Below are 15811 nucleotides of genomic sequence, written 5' to 3' on the forward strand. Positions count from 1 at the left end.
GGGGGGGGGGGGGGGGGGGGTGGTAGAGAGTACGTATGACAACTTTATATATAATAAATATAAATGGGATCTAATATGAGCTTTCGAAAACTCGAAATGACAGGATTAAAAAATGTATATGCTGCTGCCGCACAAGGGCTCATACGTCGTCTCGGAGACAAAATAACGAAAGAAAAAGGATTTATTTTCAGCAAAGGCATCGTCGAGTACCATCTCTTATCAAGAAATGAAGATGCGAAGGCACAGAGACGGGCCTCTATCGTTATTATTGCGTGTTGCGTTTAAAATATAAAAAAGCTGCTCTACTCGGTAATCGCATTTTTTTTCGTGGGCGCGCGTATATATACTACTACGTACGCGCGAGACACAGTGGGTAGCACTCGACGCGGGGCGCGAGCGAGGCGCGCCTGCCGAGAGAGATACACGCAAGACTCCGTGTGTGTGCGCGCCCCGAGTTTTTTTTTTCTCCTGCAAAGGCAGAAAGAAAGAGACAAAAAGAAAATGATAAAAAGCTGTGTGCGCCGCCGTCGCTAGCGACACTCTTTGGGAGCTTCTTCTTCTGCTGCTACTGGCTGGCGCGCGAGTCAGTGTGTGTGCGTGTGTGTATTTTTCTCTGTATGGTGCTCTCGCGGAGCTCATTGTTTTATTGTTCCCGAGCGATGCTTTCGCAAAAAAAAAGAAAGAAAGAAAGAAAGAAAAAAAGAGGAGGAAGAAAAATGCAAAAAAAAGTAGCGAAACGTTGAGTCGAAATTATATCGCTCCGTACATCTGGATTCATTTGCATAAACAAACGCGAGACTAATGAATAAATGATTGAGTATCAACGAGTTCGTGTAATAACAGACAATTTTCACAGGGTTTAAGCTCGCATATATAGGTACCTAGCGCATGGGCAGAGAATGACGAGTAATTACGCGAATTGAATTCAGGCAGGCAGGCATGCGTTTACACGAGCAAACACAATATAATACTCAACAACAAAGGCGAGCGAGAGACATATAGAGATTCAGCAGTATAGTAGTTTTGTCCGATCATATACAGGTATTAACTGTGTTCTCTCGTTTCAAAACTCGGGATTTGAGCCTTACTCTCTCGCGTATATATATACGTACATTGTAGCAACAAAAAAAAGAGAGAAATTAAAAGTTTAGTGGATGATATATAAATATGTATATAGGTATCTGCGCGCGGGAAAAGCCGAAACAAAAAAGAAAAATAGCCTAGAGCGAAATAGAGGCTTTGCAATTCTCTACTGCTAGACAAGATTTTAATCCCGTAATGGGTCTTGTGTAAGCGCGTGCGAAAGGAAGATTTTCATAATACCGCTAACACGGCTAGTTGTGCGCGCACGGCGCAGAATTCAAATTGGATCGTAAGGCAAGTGTTGAGCTACTGTTTGTTCATGCGTTGTATATAGAAAATAGAGTGAGAGAGAAAAAAAGTCGGTCGAGTGGTTTGTTGGACGTGTTGGCAGTGTGTGTATACACACACACGCCTACAAAGAGTGCGCGAAAAAATCTCTCATTGGGGGAGAGAGAGAGAGAGAGAGAAATAAGCTTTTCCAAAGTGTTTTCTATCGCTCACACAGAGCAGCAGAGCAGCACGTGGAGCAAGCTTGAACTTGTTTTCTTTTCTTTTTTCTTTCGCACGATTGGAAATGAAGTATTTCAATTTAAAGCATACATATACGTGGTAAAATTAGTACTTTTAAACTGTGCAAATAAAAAGAAAAAAGATCGGGTAAAAAGTGTGAGTTAGAGCTCGATGTCAGAAATTAATTGAGCAAAAAAAAAAGAGAATGGCAAAATTTATTGCAATAACTACGCGAGTTGTATAAAATTACAAGTAAGCATCTCTCCACTAGAGAGAAGAAGCTTGGCCGTGCACCACCGTAAAAACAAATCATCCGATAAATCGATAAAGCTTTAGTTGTAATATGCATTTCAAAAAGGCGAATTTCATTACGCGCGCACGCTGCGCTCTCTAAAGAGGGAGGAGGTAGAAGGAGGGAAAAAAAAGTCAGCAGTGCATCAATTTTTTTCCTCCCAAGCAAAAATTACACGAGCGAAAAAAGAGAGAGAGAGAGAGAGAGACGAAGATAAGAGAAAAATATAAAAAAAAGTTTTAAAGCACGAGCGAGAGACGACGACGAGGGTTGAAAGCTAAATATATAGTCGTAGTAAGCTAAGCTAAGCGGCGTGTTCTTCTTATACCCAGCAATGACTCATAAAAACTGACTACCGAACTCTTATTTTAATTCTCTCTGTGTTTTCCTAGATTTAAATACTTTTTTTTTACATGGATGAGAAAAAATTTGTGTGACCCCGCGACGTCGATTATTCATTAGCGCGGCAGCGGCGGCGCCTATCTCTCTTTTGCTGCACGTTGCAACACGACTTCTCTCGCTCGAGCTTTCGTATACATACAGCAATATATGTATATTATAATATATAAGGCAAAGAGCTGCGGTGGAGAGACGCTGATAAACGAAAAATTAATAGCGGATTCCTGCCTGCCTTCGCTGCTCTTCTACTTCGAAGCGGGGGTGGGTGCAAGAGCTGCAACGGCAGCAGTAGCAGCAGACAACACACAAAAAGGTCATCTCTCTCTCTCTCTCTCTCTCTCTCTCTCTCTCTCTCTTTCCTCTCGAAAACTTAAAAAGTTGGCGAGCTCGCGCAGCAGCCAAGGGTTGTTGCTTGGCTTTCGACCTTTTTTTTTTACTCTCTCGAGGTCAAATTGCCGCGCGTTATATGCATCACATATGTATAGCGGACAACACATGTATTAGTATATCAGAAAAAGGGCTTTTTTTCATCATCCATGCCTTCATGCACGTCGCACGAATTTTTCATTGCTGATTTTTCGCTCGTGTATATGCAAACATTAGGCAAATGCATCCACGCGATCTCTCGTCTTCGATATAGGATATCCATCGAGAAGGGCAAAAATATGTAGATGAAAAAAATTCCTAGGCTACCAGAATGTAAGAGGAGAGCCGAGGACGTAATACGTCGTCGTCGTCCTGGGCGCATTACTACTCGAGAGCTTATAAATAGAATTTTTTCCTTCTTTCCATTTGCCTTGGTGGAATTTTGTTGAAACTTTTATCCGTTCGGTTAGTACTACTAGTAGCTTAGTGGTCCGGAAGAGAAAATATTTGTACGTACACGAGGCTGATGTGTAATAGTCCAAGACGTAATAATAGGGGCTTGGACGAAAATCAGTTAAATAAATACACTTTTCTGTCTCGAATTAATATTGCACGAATCGTAAGCATCGCATGCAAGAGGCGTCAAGCGCACACACACACACACACAGATTATTCGCGCATCATCTCTCTACTTGTTTTTTTTTCTTCATTAAAATTGCATCAATCCCGACAGTATAAGTTACCGTAGCGAGAGAACACACTAGACTCGCTCGCGAGCTCGCACGTGTGTATAAAAGGTAGGTACTATACTATATCGAGGAAGTACTTTTCTCGTCAGGCTTTGGTTAATATATAACATTCGTACACCTCACGAGCGAGCGTAAAAATAAAAAAAGAAGAAAAGAAAAAAAAGGGAATGATACGCCAACACACACATACATATAACGCGGGTCTCTCTGGCACACGACGATGACGTTCGCAAACCTCGATCGTCCTTACCCCCTCGACGGATTCGTACAACCCCTCCACTCTGCTTTTCTACAACGCACACTCGCACGCACATACACACACACACAATGATATGCATACACATGCGAACGGGCGGCGCGCACGCGTACACCCTCTGGGCACATGCATTTCGCTCTCACTCATAATATACGTGCCCTCTATATATCACACGAGCATTCTGCACATTTCATAATTCCTCTTTTTTTTTGCTCGCTCGCTCTCTTTCTCTCTCTCTCTTCGCTATTTTAATTTGATTTTTGCGCCACGCGCACGAAGAGAGTTTCCGATTCGCGCGCGCGAACGCGACTCTGCCACAGACGGTCGAGCATGTGTTTTATTGGGAAAATTTCCATCCAAAAGTTTCCGAACGAGAGAGCGGCCGATTTAAAGTAAAAAAAAAAAAAAATAAATAAAATAAAATAAAGCTAGAATTGCATACGTCATTCATTAATCGCAATGAGTAATAAGCTCCAATGCGTGGAATGGCGCACCGCTGCGTGCACACGTGTCTAATTTCTATTCTCATTTGTTCTCTCGTGTGCTTATGTGTGCGTACACGCGCAGGGATTTCACGTACTATATATGCTTCTTCGCTCTCTCCCCCCTAGTTTTGAGCTGGCAAAGGTCGTCATCGTCTAGAGGGTTGGGGTGTAGTTCTAGTGTACGTGTGTGTGGGTGTGTGCGTACATACATGCATACGGTAACTTTAATCCTAACGCGTTCCGTTCTTCCACGATACAATGAGATTATATCTCTTTTGCCCAGGCCAAGCCACCGCCAGCCAAGGCACCATCCCGCTCGCGCGCCAAGCATTAAAACGTCAATCGAGGAAGCAAACACCGCGTCATGATTTTCTCTCCTTCTCTCTCTCTTCTTTATGTGTGTATATACTTATATATATTAAACAAGAAGGATGACATGAAAGCTTTTCCAGTTGCAAAGGGTTGCTGTTGCGCCGGGGTGCGCCCCAAAGGTATGATATCGCTTAGCGCAACGAGAGAGAAATCGAAAAGTCGAGATTTAAGCTGCCGGACGACGACGACAATTCGTCGCAGCAGTGCTTGCATCTTGCCTTTCTTTTTGATCGAAGCTCCGAGATATGGGACAGATAGTAGTGGAAGTTGGATTTTCGCTGCGCGCGTCAAAAGTCTCGTTTATTATCATTGGTGGAAAGATCAAAAAAGAAAAAAGAGAAAAAAAGGAAAATACTGACGCGTAAGCGTCGCGCTGAAAGAAGAAGCAGGAGAAAATCAGTACCGAAAGAGAATGAAAAGCCAAGACGTGACTTAAATGTTCAAAAACCCTACCAACGGCATCTTCTCTCTTCCTCTCCGATAGATATATATACCGCGTTATATTATATACATATACATAAGGTAAGGAAAATGCATCGCTGCTTCTTCCTGTCTCTCAATCACTCCTAGCGGCATCGGCGGCTACGGCGGCCCCCGTGTCTCACCCACAACGAAGCTAGAACGCGGCGCGCACAAAGCCGTGTCGATGATATTTCGCTCCTTCCCTCCTTTCTCGGGCGAAATATATGTATATAGTTCGCTTCCACGTGTGTGTGTGTGTGTATCGTTTACACTTTTCGCTCCCTTTTTGTTCTCAGCTGGCGAACACGACGGCATATGCTAACCACGCACACACACACACGCACACACACACACACACATACAGACACACACACGAACGCAATGACACGGCACTGCTTTTACTGTTGCTGTTGTGTTGCGTTGCGTTACGAGGATCTTAAAATATGGATGTAGGTGTGTCTTTTCATGTGTGTATTAATACGCGCGCCCGCGCGTGTGCATTCTTTAGGCCAGAAATGGCTTCCGAGGATTTCACGGTAAATTTAAATGGGCCCTCGTCGCGCACACGAGTCACCGCTCAGCTGTTTAGCCTTTGGCTTCCATATATTTTCTCTTTTACCTGCGTACGAGCCCCGCGCGCTGCGCAGCTGATGCTCATCGAGTTACGCAACTTGTATACACACACACGCAGTAGTATACTCTCTTCGACCTTTGATTAATCGAGGGCGAGAGTTCCGATGCGATATCTTATCCGATGGTCGGAAAATCGGAGGCACTTAAAAAATCGACACGTCGGTCGATTGAGTTAAGTTTACACAAGCGAGCTGCTGGTTCTCTCTATATGCTATTCTCTTTAAATCTCGAATTTCCTCGGATAGAGCAGCAGCGCCGAGCTAATTCTTTCTCTCTCTCTCTCTTACTCTGTTTTTCTTGTTGGATAACATCCCACAGCAGCATCACCCTCTCCCTCGTTTGTGTGTTTACATACGCAAGCAGCTAGCTAGCTAGTGGCGTGCGTTTAATACGAAACCGAAAGTTTGGCTCGCTCGCTCTCGCAAAATTGAACAAGATAGGCAGACTATTTTTTTTTTTTTGCTTGCTCGACTAATACGAAATGAAAATTAGTTTTTTTTTATCATACAGTTAACATAAACAAATGCGGGAGAAATTGTGAATAGAAAGTTAACTAAAATTGAGGAAAAAAAATTACGCAACGTGTTTCAATCAATGTGCGCGAGCGCGCTTGATTATTATTTTTGTCTCTCTTTTTCCGATGTCATTATTAATAACTGGCGCATCGGGAACGTACATAACGTTGCGCAATGAAATAATAATTTATTAACTTTTTAAAAACGAGTTATTGCTTAGAGATGTCAATTAGAAAAAGGAATTTCCAAATTGAAAGACGCAGTTCTCAATTTGGTATGTAAAATAGTGCATTATAAACACATCGTCGTCATCGTCGTCGCGGTTGAGCGTGTATCACCTGCGTGGAGAGATAACGTTATAGCAGCACGCGATCGACAAATGAACCAATTTAAACGAGGAGAAAGAGAGAGTGAGCTATAGCGCAAGGTGTTTATCTCGCGTGCAGGGGGGAAAGAGCGGCGATACACACAAACGTCGCTATTATTTACTTTGAACGAGAGCAGAGACCCTTGCCAGCCAAGCATCAGCAGCGGGCACACAGCTGAGCACATGCATTAAAATTCTTCAAACATTTTCAAAAAAAAAAAAAAAAAAAAAAAGAGAGAAGAGGAGAGAATCCGTTCGACGAAAACAATGACCTCTACGAGACGTGAAATACGCTCGAGTTTACAAACTATATATATGTAGAATATAGCATTCATGCGAGGCATCGTCGTCGTCGTCGACTCCAGCCATGCTTCCTTGACACGATTCTCTGTGCGCCAAGCAGCACCAGTGGCAGCTAGCAGCTTCAGGCAACTTTTACCACCCCCTACTACCTCTACTGCTGCTGCTCTCAAACCAACAGCTTCTCTTGAGAAGCAGCAGCAGCAGCAGCAGCAGCGCTACAACCCTCTTCTTCTAGATATATACCATCTACCTACCCGCACACGGTCTGTTGCTGCTTTTTCTTTTTCTCGTATATATACTTTTTTTCACGCGCGCACTCTCGCTCGCTTGCTCGGGCTTGCTTTTCGCAAATTGAAAGGGCTTCTTTTTTTTCAACATCGTCTACTGCCGCCTGGCACTGCGCTGATACTCCGGAGCAAGAGAGAGAGAGGAAGAGGTTTGAAATTATTTTTTCCCTCCTCTCTCTCTCTCTATCTCTTTTATTTTTGAGAAAGTCAAAATATTGTTTTAACTCCCGCAAAAAGGGAATAGGTTAATTCATATGCTGTGAAAGAAAAAAAACTCGATTTGCCGCAGTTTGGTCAAAATAGCCAAGGGAAACGAAAAGTCGCTGTGTGCGGCGGCGGCGGCGGCGGCGGTGGTGGTGGTGGTGGTTTTTGAGCTCGCATGCTTCAATCGAAAAAAAAAAAAATAATAATGAAATTCCATTAACCTGGAATCGGACTGTATATAAAACAGAGCGCAGCGCATATGTGAAAATATATATATTCACTGCTATACGTACGGAACGAAAGTTAAAGGGGGAGAGCCTTGTGTCTTTGTACGCGCGATATATAATACCTACTTGTTAGTCGATGTAGATAACCCATACGCTTATAAGAGTCGCACACACACACGCATGCTTAAATTCAAAAAAACGCGATCGCACGCGTACGTGTATGAATAAGTATATCCTCAAAACTTTTCGCGATTGCTAGTAGGCTTATACATACGAGAATATAAATTTTTCAAAAAGGAAAAGTTGTGCATATTATAACGAGAGGCTTTTGACTCGACTTAATCCTTCGTATACAAGTTTTTGGCATGGGCTTTAAAGGAATTTTGGTCGATTTGCCAGCAAATCGAACGTCTACTCCAACTCCTCTCAAATTTGCAAATGTCTTTGTGTGTATATGTGTGTGTGTGTGTGTGTGTGTATGTACCTACTCTGCAGTAATGACGCAACGAATTATCTTTCCTATTGTTTTTCGCCCGCGTGCACTGTATATACAACCAAAATATAGATATATCTCTGTAATGCCGATAAGCAACCTGCGCCACTGCTACACGTTTTTTGCACGATATATATATTTTTTCGTCCATACTATTATTATCGTCTCTCTTTGCCAACATTTTGTCTCTCGCATTCGCTATACATACACGCTTTTTTTTTTATTTCTTTGATTAATCGACGTTTCACCGAAAAAGCGTTACAGCGGAAAAATGTTTTTTTTTTTTTTTTGAGGTCTTTTCTTTTTAGGTACAACTATAGGCTAAAATAATAGATAATTTACGACCGCTAATACCTACTCCAACACGCGTGCGCGCACACACACACATTTTACATGTATTATTTATTATTTATTTGCTCTTTTTTTTATATTCTACGGTGGCATGTGCCGTGGTGCCGAGGGATATACGCGTGGGGGCAAAGCCGCGCGCACACACACGTATAAAGAGTGAATCTTTATTAAAAAATAAAAATAGAACACGACTGTTGCGTCTGAATAAACCGAAAGTATACGCGAAAAGAACCCGACATTGATTGAAATATGCGGAGAAAGAAAAAAGAGAGAAGAAATTGTAGGTATGCACCGCAAAAGAGAGAGAGAGAGAAGCGGAGAGCAAAAAATGAAAATTGATGCGCGCACTGCAGCTGCAATAGCGAGAGGCCAAAAAAATGTTCGGAAGATTGCAAAATCGCAGCTTCTCTCTATTATTACTTTTTGTTTTGTTCTTGTTTTTGTTTCACGATAACCTAATTAGTTGCTTTCAACGATTTAGATGTACATGAGAAGCGGGACGAGTGCAAAAGGTGAAATCTCAACTGAAGTATCATTTTACCACAACGGCGCATTTATCAAATTATAAATATATAAATAAACATCGGACGACTTCGTAGCTGCAGCAGCAGCAGCAGCAGTTCTCATAATTTAAATATAATGCTCGAGCACGTCATTGGCGAGGCGGCGGCAGAACCGGTTTTCGCGAGGACGATTTTCCTTCTTAAGCGTGTTAGTGCTACGAGACGACAGAACGAGAGAGAACGAAAAAAAAACTGCTACACATGCGCGCGCGTGCAGCTACCTTGTGGCTATTTAAACGTCAAAGAATAACAGTTATTTGCTGCATGCAATCAGATTTTTTTCATTCTCTCTCTCTCATTTCTCATTCGAGCAGCAGTAGTGTTACGCAATGTTTTATTATAAAAAATATATTCAGAAACACCTTCGTTGGGTTACATACACGCGGAGTGTGTGTATACAATTTTTTTCTCTACTCTTTTTTCCGTAGTACTAGGTGTACAAGCTTTAATTTTGGCTAGCGTGTGTTTTTATGCACTCGCGCGAGTGCAAGAAAGCGTCGGAGTACAGCAGCACAGAGAGAGCTTGTGTATGTGTGCTCAAATGTCCCAAATAAGAAATAAAAGCAACAGGGGGAGAATGAGAGAGAGAGAGAGACGCGAAAAGCGAAAAGAGAGCTTGAAAGAGATCGATGCACAAAAAGTGCACTTTTCTAATGCCCTGCAAAACTTACACGCTCGCGCGTGTTTAAATGTGTATAAGCTACTTATCCAGCCGTACGTATGACGTACTTATCGGCCAGATTTATTGCCGGAATGATAGTATCGCCCGAGAGAAGCTTTTTATCGAAAAAACCGTATCGATCAGACAGCGTTCCTTTTTTGCGTTTCGTCGTTTTTTCTCACTCTTTCGCGTGCGCGCGCTAATTTTACGATAAACCGTATACAAGCCAATTACTTTTGGGGGATACGACTCTTTGAATAGAGAGCTTGGGAAAAAAATGCGAGAGAGAGAGAGCCAGTTAGTTGATCGTAAAGTCCCAGGTGTCGGAGAGAGAATATGGCCATAACGCGCGCAAGCTGACGAGCAAACATAAAACTAAAATTTTATCAACACTCGCGCACAGACTCACTTACTCGCGAAGCTCGCAAGGAGAATACCTGAAGCGATTTGAGATAAGCTGCTGCTCGCGGTGCGCGAGCTCGACAACTGCGCTCAAAGATAGCAACGCAATCGTTTTCTTTTTCGGTAAAAAAAGGAGTTCCGATTCTCCAGACTATTGAGCAAAACGAAAAAAAAAAAACGAAGAAAATCATAATATTATTGTGTATTTCAGGGAAAAAGTCCTAGTGGCCTATAATTCGCAGGCGTATAGAGTCGTATATTTTGATCTTTAATATTTGTTCTTTCAGAGGCAGAGAGAGAACAAGGAGAAGATAAAGGTTCAATGACCTGGGATGCTCAACTTTGGCAAATGTTTACCTTTTGTGTAAGTTTATACGTGTTGTGTGTATATATCAACCCCGTACCTATAGTGTCTGCTTCATTCGCGTTTCATGAAAACGACTGCGGAATAGTGTGCTGTAACTCGGTGGATTTTGTAAGCCTTTCATGCCTATTACTTTTAAAAAAAGTGATGAAAAGAGAAAATGAGGATTTTATTTGCTCAAAGAGATGAAGGAAATTAAGCTATCGTTTACGATCTTTAAAAGTTCACATTTTAATATAAATAAAGTGAAATCTGGTGGAATATTTCAGATTGGAATGTACATGAAGTTGTTTACTGCTTTGTTGACATTTAGATAGGTACTATCTATACACTGTACAGTGTATATCAATTCTACCTCATGAATTTATATATTTTTGATAGACTCTAATCTCTGAGAAATAGGATTAATTCAAGAGAAGTATGAAAAATTTTAAGTTTATTGCAGGTAGTTTTGAATGTGTACTGTTACCTTGAGTTCAAACATTTTTTTAGCTTTAGTAGTAATAACATTGATAGTAAACAAAAGTTTAGAGATTAATTTAAATTTACGATTCTAAACATTAAATAATTTAAGCTAGTTTGGATATTTGTTACAAAAAGCTAATAAAAGTTTAACATTCAAACATAACAGGGCAAGCGGTTTCAAATATTTTACTTCAAAATTAATGGATCATTAAAATCTATATTCAAACTTGACCAATTATACCAATATTTGTTTGTATTCAACAGGTTAATTATAATAATATATATTAGCAGCAAATAAAGTACTTCTTTAGATAATAAACATTAGTTTATAAATGATTATATATTATGATCTGTCGCTACCGGTATAGAAAAATGGTAAAACTTATTATGGCATACTATTGCGAGCATATAATTGTGGGTTATAGATTGAAATTTTGTCTTATCAAAGGAATACATATTTGTATAAATATTCTTCTACTTGAATCCACTACTTGGATTTAAATGTACATTAGTACTTGCATTCAGTTATCTTTTCATTCTTTAAATTGTAACTTAAAATGTATTATTCATGTATCGTGCAATGTTAGCTTCAAAATATTAAATCTTACCATATAGATCTTCAACAGTTTCAGAGGAAAATTTTCAGAGCTGCATAGACACAGAACTCATGACACTTTATCACAGATGTACCTAAAGAACTATTTGCAAGTTTTTGTATATACCGTATATCACTAAGCACACTATTGCTCGTACTTTATCATAGCAAGAGAGTCATCGAGTACACAAAGAGCACACATAGACACACTTTGAGATCACTTTTTTCTCTTGTTATAGAGGGGGTGGTTAATGCAAAAACAAAAACTTAAAAAAAAAAACGAAGAACAGAAAATTAAAAAAAAAAGGGACATGCACTCTTGTTTTGTTGTGGGACAGCTTCAGCTCAATTCTTGATTGTCGCTCTTCTGTAGGGTAGCATCTTACTATAGCCTGCTACATGAAGAAAGAGTTGACTGTCGTCGTCGCTGCTGCGAGATGTAGAAGCTATTCCTTTCCCGATTCCTTCGCGAACTACCCCCGAGCAGATGATTCGGCCGACCGAGTACATAGAGAAAAATGAACGTAGCAGGCAATATCCTCTCTCTTGCTTGCTGTCTCTCGCGAAACGCGTGTTAAAGAGTAGTCGTGTGCTATCGAGAGAGAGAGAGAGAAGTAGTATATTTCTGCGTTCTGAAACAGACAGAGTGTCGGCAGCACATATAGCGCCGCCTTGCTATTAATATGGCCGTCAGATGTATATACAGTACATAACACGGGCTACACACACCACCAACTACTACTACTACACATCTACACGTAAGCGTGAAATTCACAAACACAAAGACATGCACTTTTGCTGCACGACTACGACGATAATTACAATGCACTCACATATACATAGAAGCACGCCCGCGAAGATGATGGATACAATGAGACACCGTCTGCAAGGAAATCGTTTTTACTACTGAACCGTTGTGTCGCGAACGTTAAAAATGACGAAGTTCTTCTACTCAACGCATGCCACGACGTTCGAGTTCGTTCCTATATGTATATGTGTGAGTTTACGTGCGTTCGCATGTATGAGAGTGTATATCCGTGGTGCGTGTACAGTCTATGTGTGGAACTCTGGACTCGACTGCTGCTGCTGCTGCTGCTTTCAGCTTCGCTCGGCACGGCTGGCTCGAGTCGCGGATGTACCTATGTATGCGCGCGCGTGCGAGTCATTCATTAGAAATATATAACCGTATATTACCAAGTTCAGCAGTAAACTCGTATTATGCTGAACATGTATTTGTATGTATCGAGATGATGATGCCACACACATGCACACTGATATGGTCGTTTTCGCGAGGAAGAGGGTATATATTCATAATGAGAGAGTGAGATGGAGAATATATACGGATGAAGCGATGTGTTGGTGGCGAGGCACAGAGGGCGCCGGGGAGGGAAAAAAAGTCAAACGAGCCGTGAATGGGCAAAACATTGGTGCGTTTTTTTTGAAAAAAAAATACGATGATGAAATAATAGAAAAAAAAATTCAGAACATGCGCGCGGAAGCGGCGGATGCAGCTATGGTTTCCGAATTCAAATTACTGTGCAAGGCGTTTAAAAGTCTGCAACGACGTTCGAATTTTGTTGTGGTTGTTACTCGGGGAAACAAATGTCATTGCGTTTTTATCCTGATCCTTCGTGTGTATTAATGCAACATAAAGGGCGTCTACGAATTCGCATTACACACGAGGGCGCGTTTATATTAAAAAAAAAAAAAAAAAAAAAAAAACCACCTACCTACCCTAAGCGATCTGGGAATGCGGTGTTAGTGTGTACGTGCGCGCACACACTCACATGTGTGGGTGCGTGGGCGGAATGTTTTAATTACACTGGCTCGACAAAAATTTTATTTTTATCCCTAATTTTTTATTATTAAAAATTTCATTGTTAATTAATCCAACAAAAGAATGAAATTTCGAAAAAGAGAGAAATGCTTCGATTATTAAATACCGTGATATGCACGTACAAAATGCATTTATTGTAGGAGATCTGCATATGAAATTAAGAACGTGAATAGAAAATCGAACGAGCGGAAGTACTCAAAAATGCATCAAAAGAAAAAAATTGTAGGTGTGTTTATGAAGTCTATATAAATGTGGATTCCTAGAAATTTTAAGATGATGAATGAGAATTTTGATATACGATCGGTATAGACAGAGAAAGTTAATACATCTGCATGACTAAGCGGGTTGGAGATCTCATTTGGTTTTAGATTTCGAGTTTTTGGAACTTTCTTTTATCCTCCTTCTCTCTTTCTCTTTTAAAATGAAGTTAAAAGTAAAGAACACGTGTTCTTGTGCGCGACAAGACGAGAAGAAGGCATGGAATATTATGACAAGATAAAATAATAATAATCAAGAGCGCGCACAAGGCACGAGCCCATGCTCAAGGTGACATAATTGCCAAGTTTGAACCCAATGCCACAGGAGAGCTCGCGGTCTCGCGTGTTTATTATATAGATTAGAAGAGAGAATTCGCATAAAAATCTGAATAAAACGCTCGCTGTATAACCTCAAAAATAGGTATATATATATAATAATGCAGAGGCAGAATCTCTGGTTTTCCTTTTCTTTTTCGAGTATTTCGAGGCGGATATTTCAAAGTCAAAATTGCATGTTTTCAATTCGAGAGAGGGACGCGATGCACGAATGCGATTATGCGCTCGGAATCGTACTTATACGTATATATCAAGCGTGTGTATACGTGCAGAAATATACTGTATACGCGAGGGGGAGTCGCTTTAATATCCTATTGTATTATTTACGAGTGCAAAACGCATAGCAGCAAATGGCCGTCAATGCTTTCTTTTATTTATTTATTTATTTTTTTTTTTGCAAAACTTGACCATAAATGATTAATTATAATCCAGCCTGCTTGTCGGTTAGCGTTGCGTGCATGTGCATTTAAGTAAGAGAGATGAACAAATTGTAGCCGCCGAAAGACGAAAAAATTATTGTAGATACCGAAAAATGAACAACATGTTACATACCCATATAGCGAAAGAAAGAGTTAGTTATCGATAAAGCAGATTAAACCAAGAAGTACACACGGGGGGATGATGCGAGCCGCGAAACAAAGTCGGTATATAGATATCATCCCTCTCTGTTGATGCTTTTCAATGTTTATATTATTATATTGTCTTCGTCGCGATGGAAAAAAGATAACACCTGTCCGTCGCGCGCCCAGGGCGTGTTCGCGAAGCTCGTTATTTTTTTTTTGTTTACATTTTTAAAGGGAATTCGAAAAAGTTTCGCGCGAGACAAAGTTATTTCACGCTTTCGCGAGGTTGGTGCTGCTAAAAAACAAAGAAAATAAAGGGAAAAAAGAGGAAATAATAGCGAAGGACGCGAGTAGCCGGAGTTGTATACAACACAAGCCGAGCAGACAGAGTATACACGGCTAACACACACACACACACATGCGTGCATACATGGTTGCGAAAGCCGTGTATTGATACATGTGCGTAAAAAAAAGCGGAGAGAGAGAGAGAGAGAAAGAGAGAGATATCTATATATCAACACTGGATTTGGCATCATACACACAACACAACACACATACACGTGCATTTGGGGACTGGTGTTTAGGCGTGCATATTTATAAATATACTAAAAAAAGAATTAAAAATATAAAATAAATACCTTGTAGCTGTCCTCTGCTGTGCTGGAGCTAATTATCTGGATTTCGCACTCGAAAATTAATGAATTTCGATATCAACAAACTAACACGAGAATTGTTGTACAACTGCGACGGAGCAAATTTACTTCAGCACTACCCACGTTATAGACTGGTGTGGAATATATATGATGAACGACGACGAACTAGTCGACCCAAAAAAAATTTAACAGGCAGGAAATTTTCGCTGAGTCTAAATGAGCTGCTGTGTGCTACGTCTTTCTCTTACGATATCAGAAGCGAGAGTGAACCCAAGAACGTGTAAGGCCCACGAAGTTACCGAGGAGGCAGACGACACGCGCTCGGAAGGCCCGCAGGAGCGGGGGGGCAGCGGAGTGGGAGTTGTATATAGCCCACACGAGAGCGAGAGAGACAGACGCTTAGCGGGGCCTTGCTCCTGCATTCACACACGCACCGTACTAGCTATACTATGTATTATACTGTATAAGAGAAAGTCGTAGCAGGCTCCTCGCTTTACGTAGACGCCATCTTAGCCTATCGGAGCAGCGTTAGCGTACTGTATAATGTACTGTGGAGCTCTCCCCACTTCGCGAGTCGGTGGCTGCTTCGACGCCTTCCTCTTGCTCCGTTCTTCCCCTCGCCTGCCGATGGCGACGCTCCTCGACTGATCCGCTGCGCACGCGAGCGTACGCGTGACTGCGCAAGGCGGAATAATTTAAATCCACAAAAACGTTTTCTTTCACCATTATGATGATAATTAATGTTTTTTTTTTTTTGTAAA

At 41.1% G+C, this 15811-nt stretch overlaps 1 protein-coding gene across 8 annotated transcripts in view; it reads right to left on the minus strand.

Annotated features, from left to right (window-relative positions):
* The window catches only part of LOC106657096 (mucin-4-like), a 31528-nt gene extending 15947 nt beyond the window's left edge, over positions 1-15581 (minus strand). For 7 of the 8 annotated variants that reach the window (XM_023462966.1, XM_023462970.1, XM_023462967.1 and 4 more), the window contains exons 1-2: positions 15036-15581; positions 11418-12036 (exon numbers count right to left, since the gene is read on the minus strand). The gene's annotated coding sequence lies outside the window, so the exon portion shown is untranslated. Of the gene's footprint in view, positions 1-11417; positions 12037-12237; positions 12533-15035 lie in introns of those variants that run through there. The other variant, XM_023462964.1, reaches the window with a different exon arrangement.
* Between the last annotated feature and the right edge of the window lie 230 nt (positions 15582-15811).

This window comes from Trichogramma pretiosum, unplaced genomic scaffold, assembly GCF_000599845.2.
Source record: "Trichogramma pretiosum strain Unisexual culture from Peru unplaced genomic scaffold, Tpre_2.0 scaffold14, whole genome shotgun sequence".
Lineage (NCBI taxonomy): Eukaryota > Metazoa > Arthropoda > Insecta > Hymenoptera > Trichogrammatidae > Trichogramma > Trichogramma pretiosum.